Here is a 9,352-nt window from a genome sequence, read left to right as displayed (position 1 = left end):
AATCCTATCCAAGGACAATATTCACAGTAGATTCAAGAATATTTTATTGATCAAATTACACTGTCATAGCAACAAACCCCAGAAACTCTATAATCTCTTCTGTTGCTCATACTGCATGTTCATTTCACATTAGCTGGAGGGCTCTGCTGTGCATTGTGAACACTCTGGGACCCAGGATAACAAAATGTTTCCGGGCACTGTGACAGAGGGAAAGAAAAACCATCAGGAGTCCCTCATTGACTCTTAAAGCTTCTACCAGAAAGTGAAATGCTACTTTCTTTCATATTTCACATTAGCCAAAGCAAAGTCATAAGGGCACCCCAAAATCCTAAAGGTCAACAAAATAAAATTTCACCATGTACACAGAGAGAAACAGATATATTTGGTAAACAGCACTAAGGCCTATTATAGATGCAAGTGACACTACACTCGCCACAACTTGCCCACAATGACCTTTCAATCTGTTCCTTAGTCTGCCATCTGTAGTATACAAGTCTCTACTAATTTCCGCAGAAGCTCCAAAATGAGGCATTGCTTCCAGATGGGGGCTTTGTCTCCATCACACATAGAGAACATCCCAGAGACCACCACCCTGAGGAATCTCAATCTTTCTAGAATGGCTCACATCTGCTTTTCTCTACTCAAGCTTTCATTGCCCAACCATAGTCTTGAAGATAACTTCTACAATTTTTTTCAGCCAACACAGTTTTTAAAAAGCTTAAATCGGTATTACTCACCATCTCTAACTAATCTTTTTTTAATTATTTATTTATTCATGAGAGACACAGAGAGAGGCAAAGACACAGGCAGAGGGAGAAGCAGGATCCCTTCGGAGAGCCCAATGTAGGATCAGATCCCTGAGTTCTGGGATTGTGCCCAGAACCAAAGGCAGAGCTCCACCTCTGAGATCTCCACCTAATCTAATTCCCTAGGCAAAGGGCTCTGAAATAAAAACTAAGACACATTCTATGAGACAGCATAAGATAAAATGCTTTCAGTCATGAGGAAAAAAAAAAGATATTTGTGTGTGTCTATGTGTGTGTGTGTATAAATTATATTACATAAGTTTCAAAACTGACACATCTTAAGCAAAAGCCAGTGAGCAAACCATAGCCCTTATGAATGGTCTAAGATTTGGGAATAGTGATGATCTGACCAAGTCAGAAGGCAGAACATGGAAAGAGCCTCTGAGACAAAGGCAGAGAGAAAGAGGGAAGCTTAACAGTAGAGCCTGAGGGTGGGAGTGGCAGGAAAGGAGCTAAGGGCAGAGTCTGTTCATGAGTCATTTTGGATGGTTTTAGTGAATGGAGGAGTAAAGGATGATTTTTCAAGTTTGAGTCTGGTTCCGTGGGTGTTAGTATCATTTATTCAAGTATTTTACACTGAAAGAGATATAGGTGCTATTTTTCTCTAATTGAGGGAGGGGGTCTGGTTTGGTTATGTTGAATTTGATGCATCTGTGGAGTAACAAGAATAAAAAGACATCTAGAGAGTACGAAGATATGTGAGCCTGGGTCTCAGGAATGATATTTAGATTGGAAATAAAGACTCTGGGGACACCTGGATGGCTCAGCAGTTGAGCTTCCGCTTTTGTCTCAGGGTGAGGGTGTGATCCCCACATCCAGGGACTGAGTCCCACATTGGGCTCCTGCGAGGAGCCTGCTTCTCCCTCTGTCTATGTCTCTGCCTCTCGTTCTCTATTTCTCTCATGAATAAATAAATAAAATCTTAAAAAAAACGAGAGAGAGAAAGACTTGGGGTCTCATTAGTGCATAGGTGGGTGGTGAAGCTACAGAAGAGATGAAATCTCTCAGGGAGAGTGAGAGGATAGGGAAAACCTGAAAGCTCATGTTGCCTTTGCATTGAAGAGAAAGAAATCATTTTTCAAGGTGCCTACTGAATGTAACCATTAAACCATCTTTTCTCTGCAAGATGAGTGTTCATTCACATTCCCTTTGATAATTGATCTCTAGTATATTCCTATATGCTGATAAATAAAAATGACAACCCTGAAATATATGTATACATTTTCTACATATATGTGTGTATATACATATATAACTTAATCAAATGGTGTCACTACTTAATCTATCAGCTGAATAATGATTGCTCTCACAAAAATCATAAATTGAGTGTTAATTATGTACCAGAGACTAGATTGAATACTTTACAGAGTTGATTTAAATTTTCAGAAAGACTTCATTCAAATATGTAGCTGTATCTTCATTTGTTTTTGGAGGAAAACAGGCTAAAAAAGAATTAAGAGAGAAAGTTAATACCATATTTGTTTGCAATTTCTATTAACAGGTTATATACTGGGCTATTAGATGAAAATATTGATCAATGATTTAGAATTGATAGACATCAAATGGTGATAATGCTTAGTTATTAGAGGTGAATTACAATTGAATTCAAAGTTTAATTCTCTTTTAATCTCACTGCAAAAAGATCACCAAAGAAAATATTTTAATCACACATGAACTACTAAGTGAATTTCCCCCCAGTTTTAATAGAGCTAATTAATACTCTCAGATTCCTATGTTTCCATTGGGTAGTACAAACAGGGTATTTTGGATAGTACACTGAGCATTAGTGCCTCATCACTATAAACAATTATGTTGGACACTTATGAGAGCTAAAAGATGCCTTATCACCTCTGTCACCTCGCACTGTATATAAGCCCTGTTATGTACATAATCAAACAATTAGTAAAAAAAAAGCTAACATTATTTCTGTACATAGCTACCCAGAAATTAAAGAATGGAAATGAGTAATGTATGTTGAAAAAAATAAAATGGCAATAAATAACTCAAGTAAATAATTGGTAAGAATTTAGCTCACATTATGCATGTTTTTCATATTAAGATGAGATTAATTAAAAAGAATTGCCAGTTTTGACACTGTCAGCATTTTTTAAAGTTTCCTTTACTTATATGCTACTTGATTCCACAAACCCATTAATCTACCTGCTATAATCTGACTGAAATATGTGGTGAACAAATTTTGGCAAAAAAAAAAGCTATTATAAATATAATACCAGTATGTTTTGTAGCGGATCTTCTCCCACACTACAATTAATTAAGATTAATAGAGATGAAGCAGCAAGCACCCTAGAATCAATGGGTAACTAGGTAATCTAATGAAATGGATAACTGCTCTTGTATTTTAGCTCTGGCCTAAATCTCTGATAGATCCAAAGGGATCTATTTTGTCAGCCTAAAAATTTAAGTGACAGTAAATAGTCTAAACAAGGTACAATCCAATCCACTAGCGCAAATTTTGTTATTGTTTCTTTCCATGCAGTACAAATAGAAACCAATCCCCTTCTTTTCAATTTTACCACCTTTTGGTATTACATAACTATTTTTATTAATAACTATAAAGTTGTGATATACTACCATATTCACTGGGATTTTAGAAGTTAAATACCTAATATTCATTACTAACACATGCAATTTTAAATGGCTTAAATGGGTATTTAAGAAAGTTTCACCTCATCTGTGTATGGCAATGCTTAACGAATTATTTCAGAACAGATGTTAATGTTTAACACATTTATTTCTTGGATGTTCATTTGAAAAAAAATTTCTTAGGCTGTAAATTATCAGAGTGACAGACTGGAGAGAAGGAAAATATCTATATTTTTCCTATCAATTAAACACCTTTGATTTTAGAGTCAATGTCTTTAGTGAAGATTTTCAGAGCTGTTAAACATTGTTCATGTCTATTCAATTACTCTCGCTAAGCGCTTAAAAACTCCACAGGGAGAAATTGTGTTCCCAATGTCAGTGATTACATAATTCCCAATGTTAATACTTTTACTCTTTAAAAATATCTGTACAGTAAATACCTGCTCTGAAAATGGTTGAGCTGGGATCTGTGGAATGAGCGTATGTGGAATAAAGTAACATATCTCAAACTGCAGAGTGTATAAGTATTAAGTGGCATGGAAGCATGTTAAAACACTACTGCTCTCCTTCCCCACAATTTCTGAGTTAGTAGGTCTGGTGTAGGGTCTAAGAATTTGCATTTTCACAAATACCCAGGATGGTGACACTAAAGTTCTTGGTCTGTAAGTCACACTTTAGGAATTTAAGAATTTAGGTTAAAAAAAAGTTCAAAATTTAAAAGCTATGGGAATTCTGCAGATTCTATGACCCTACTTCTTGTAGCTTTATAATGAAGTTCTAAGAAGCCCTAATATTAAGAACTTTTTGTTGTTTAATTTTCTTCAAGTCCATATTTGTCCAAATCACTTGATCCAAAATCATTTTTAATCACATAATTAACATCTACTAGATATTTCTTGAAATAGAGTTAAGAAAATTCCTTTTAAGACTTTATTCTGAAAACCTCATAGTATTCTTGTCTTAAGGACCTAACTCTGAGAAACAAACAAGGGGTAGTGGAAGGGGAGGTGGGCAGGGGGATGGGGTGACTGGGTGATGGGCACTGAGGTGGGCACTTGACGGGATGAGCACTGGGTGTTATACTATATGTTGGCAAATTGAACTCCAATTAAAAAATATACAAAAAAAGCACTCCTTGAAAGTTTAAATATTCTCTGGAAGACTGAAATAGAGTCAAAATTATTTACTAGTCACCTACTCTCTGTTCAATGCTCTAGTTTTTATTTTGTTTTTGCCCATCTTCAGATCCAAATAAGATCCTTAACCTGTAACAAATGGAAACTCTGGTAACCAGAAAGATGTTCATAACTCTATTAATTTTGCATTACTGCATAATGAATGATCATACCAATAGCAGCTTACAACAACATACATTAACTATTTCACATTTCTGTGGGTCAGGAATAGGGACAGAACATACCTGGGTTCTCTGTTCAGGATTTCAGAAGGCTACAATTTAGGTACTGGTCAGATGTATTCTCATCTAGAGGAGCAACTGGGGGAAAGACCATCTTCCAGGATCCCTCTGGCTGTGGAAAAAGTTTACTTCCCTGCATTGTGAGGCTGAGGTCACCTTTCTTCTCTGCCATCACCCAGGAGCCACCCTCACCTCCTAGAAGCTGCTCCATCCCTCGCTTTATTAACGTCTCCATTTTCACAACCTAGAAGCTTATTTTTTTACAAGGGGGGTAGGGGGATAGGGGGGAGTAGGGAAGGAGGGGAGAGGAAGAGGAAGGAGAGGGGGAGATGGAGATGGGGAGGGGAGGGGAGCAGAGGGGAGGGGAGGGGAGGGGAAGACCTCATCAGGGACAGCACCTCCCCTTCCTATCCCTCTCTCTTCTTTTAAAGATTTTCAACTAATTAAATCAGGCCCACCTGAGATGATCTTATTCATTAGTTCCAAATCAACCGGCTTGGAACCTGGGGTTATATCTGCAAAGTCCTTTCACCTCTGCCACATTGTATTGGTTAGATGCATGCATATTCCTCTCACACTCAAGGAGAAGAGAGTACATAGGTGGGGATGTAAGGTTGAGGAAGTAGACCATAGATTCCATGTTAATATTTGCCTTTCACAGTAAGATTAAGTCATATGTTCTTAAACTGACAAGTAAATCTTTAGGAAGGAGGAAAAAAAAAACACTTTAAGTCAATGGTGAATGGAAAAGAGAAATACATGGAGCATTTTAGAATATGCTCATGATTCGGCCTTACACCAGAGTTTGTGATTTAATTGTGCATTAGTAGGATAAATACATCAGTGAGTTTTAAATGTTCCTTGATCTTTGTTCAGTTAGATGGACACAACTGCTTTCAATACTAGGAAACCAAAACGAGAAAGAATTAAAGTGCTTACCCAGTAGCTCACCTGTTTGTACTCTCATTGGAAGACCTGAAATACATAGGATTGTCTAATTGAACGCCTGCAGGAGAAGGGTCTATTGTAATTTGGGAATCAATTTTACTCACATTTTGTTAAGACCTGAAACACCTAGTTTTACTTCTACAGCTAGATGAAACATTTATCTTAAAAAAATAGTTTGCTTGCTTCCTTTCTTCCTAAATTCAACATGGAGTGAGAGCAATTTAGTCATGCAATGCTGGGGTGGGGGCAGAGGGTGATTGAACAGGGGATGATGAGAGTGGCCAGACATGCAATGTCAAAGTTTTAGAAAGGAAGGGAAGGTGCCTACTTGAGAGTATCAACAATAGATTGGTTACCTAAATGGGGACTGAGCCCATTTACACTGGCAAATATTATTTAGGAGCCATTTTTTTCACTGTCAGAGAATGGACGTGTAAATATAGAAATGAAGAAAACCCCAATAACCTTGTTTTGATGTTGGATCAGAATTGGATTATCAATGTGAACTCATATCTGTGTCTGTTTATGTGTCCACTTTGTTCACTGGAAGACCCTGGGAGCAGTGACACCTCCATATTAAGGAGATAATTTATTCCTATATCTTGGCTTCAAAATACTATTGTCACTAAGAGGAACAATGGCTTCTTTAAGAAGTGCTAAATCCAGGAATGGATGGGTAAATATGTAAAATGAGCCTGAAATATCTTATGAAGAAAGTACTCAGAGAATGTTGGGAACATGTCAAAAGAACAAGAATTGAGCTGGAGGAGGCTCCCATTGTAAATCAGGGATGATTTATGTAAGTAAGTAAGTAAGTAAATAAATAAATAAATAAATAAATATTTTGATGTAGTCCCAAAAATTTAGTTTTCTTTTTTTTTACCCCCTTACCTCAGGAGACATATCTAGAAAGAAGTTGCTATGACCAGTATCAAAGACGTTACTGCCTCTGTTCTCTAGGATTTTTATGTTTTCAGGCCTCATATTTGGGACTTTAATCCATTTGAATTTAGTTTTGTGTATGGTGTAAGAAAGTGGTCAAGTTTTATTCCTTTGCATGTTGCTCTCCAGTTTTCCATTTGTTGAAGAGACTTTTTCCTTTTTTTATAATAAATTTATTTTTTATTGGTGTTCAGTTTGCCAACATACAGAATAACACCCAGTGCTCATCCTGTCAAGTGCCCCCATCAGTGCCTGTCACCCATTCACCCCCACTCCCCGTGCTCCTCCCCTTCCAACACCCCTAGTTCGTTTCCCAGAGTTAGGAGTCTTTATGTTCTGTCTCCCTTTCTGATAGTTCCTACACATTTCTTCTCCCTTCCCTTATATTCCCTTTCACTATTATTTATATTCCCCAAATGAATGAAAACATATAATGTTTGTCCTTCTCCAATTGACTCATTTCACTCAGCATAATACCCTCCAGTTCCATCCACGTTGAAGCAAATGGTGGGTATTTGTCATTTCCAGTGGTTGAGTAATATTCCATTGTATACATAGACCACATCTTCTTTATCCGTTCATCTTTTGATGGACACCAAGGCTCCTTCCACAGTTTGGCTATTGTGGACATTGCTGCTAGAAACATCGGGGTACAGGTGTCCCGGCGTTTCATTGCATCTGTATCTTTGGGTTAACTTCCCAACAGTGCAATTGCTGGGTCATAGGACAGGTCTATTTTTAAATCTTTGAGGAACCTCCACACAGTTTTCCAGAGTGGCTGCACCAGTTCACATTCCCACCAACAGTGTAAGAGGGTTCCCTTTTCTCCGCATCCTCTCCAACATTTGCGGTTTCCTGCCTTGTTAATTTTCCCCATTCTCACTGGTGTGAGGTGGTATCTCATTGTGGTTTTGATTCGTATTTCCCTGATGGCCAGTGATGCAGAGCATTTTCTCATGTGCTTGTTGGCCATGTCTATGTCTTCCTCTGTGAGGAGGAAAGACTATCCACTGGAAGAAAGACAGCCTCTTCAATAAATGGTGCTGGGAAAATTGGATATCCATATGCAGAAGAATGAAACTGGACCACTCTCTTTCACCATACACAAAGATAAACTCAAAATGGATGAAAGATCTAAATGTGAGACAAAATTCCATCAAAATCCTAGAGAACACAAGCAACACCCTTTTTGAACTTGGCCACAGTAACTTCTTGCAAGATACATCCACGAAGGCAAAAGAAACAAAAGCAAAAATGAAGAGACTTTTTCCTATCGAATATTCTTTCTTCCTTTGTCAAAGATAAATTGACCACGGAGTTGTGGGTCATTTCTAGGTTTTCTATTCTGTCCCATTGATCTTTATGTCTATTCTTTTTTGTTTGTTTGTTTTAAAGATCTTATTTATTTATTCATGAAAGACAGGGACAGGGATGGAGAAAGCAAGAGGGAGAGAGAGACAGAGACAGAAACACAGGCAGAGGGAGAAGCAGGCTCCCTGCAGGGAGCCTGATGTGGGACTTGATCCCGGGTCCGCAGGATCAGGCCCTGGACTGAAAGCAGCGCTAAACCACTGAGCCACCCGTGCCGCCCTTCACGTCTATTCTTGTGCCAGTACCATACTCTTTTGATTACTATAGCTCTGTAATATAACTTAATGCAGAATTGTGATGTATCTAGCTTTGCTTTTCTTTTTCAAGATTACTTTGGCTATTCAGGGTCTTTTTTAGTTCCATATAAATTTTAGGATTGTTTGTTCTAGCTCTGTGAAAAAAATGCTATTGGTATTTTGATAAGGATTTCATTAAATGTGCAGATTGCTTTGGGTGATATAGACATTTTAACAATATTTTTTCTTCCAATCGATGAACATGGAATGTTTTTCATTTCTTTCTCTCATCCTAAATTTGTTTTCATCAAAATTTTATAGCTTTCAGAGTACAGGTCTTTCACCTCTTTGGTGAGGTTTACTCCTAGGTATCTTCCTGGTTTTGGTGCAATTATGAGATTGATATCCTAATTTTTCTTTCTATTGCTTCATTATTGTGCATAGAAATGTAACAGATATTTTGTATTTGTGACTTTACTGAATTTATTTATTAGTTCTAGAAGTTTTTTTTGTGGAGTCTTTGGGTTTTTTATATAGAATAACATGTCACCTGCGAATAGGGAGTTTGAATTCTTCCTTGCTGATATGGATTCCTTTCCTTTTCTTTCTTTCTTTCTTTCTTTCTTTCTTTCTTTCTTTCTTTCTTTCTTTCTTTCTTTCTCTCTCTCTCTTTCTCTTTCTTTCTTTCCTTTCTTTCTTTCTTCTTTCTTCTTTCTTTCTTCCTTTTTATTGTCTGATTGCCGTGGTTAGGACTTCTGGTACTATGTCGAAAAACTGGTGAGAGTGAACATCCCTGTCTTGTTCCTTACTCTAGAGGAAAAGCTCAGAGTTTTTGCTCATTAAGGATAATATTAGCAGTGGGTTTTGCATATAGGGCCTTTTATTATGTTGAAGTATGTTCCCTCTAAGTCTACTTTGTTGAGTGTTTTTATCATGAATAGATGATATGCTTTGTCAAATGCTTTTTATTTATTGAAATGATCATATGGTTCTTATTCTTTCTTTTTTTAGTATTTTATTGAGAATTT

Source organism: Nyctereutes procyonoides, unplaced genomic scaffold (genome assembly GCF_905146905.1).
Source record: "Nyctereutes procyonoides isolate TBG_1078 unplaced genomic scaffold, NYPRO_anot_genome, whole genome shotgun sequence".
NCBI lineage: Eukaryota > Metazoa > Chordata > Mammalia > Carnivora > Canidae > Nyctereutes > Nyctereutes procyonoides.
The sequence above is the reverse complement of the archived record's forward strand: the minus strand, read 5'-3'. Positions refer to the sequence as shown.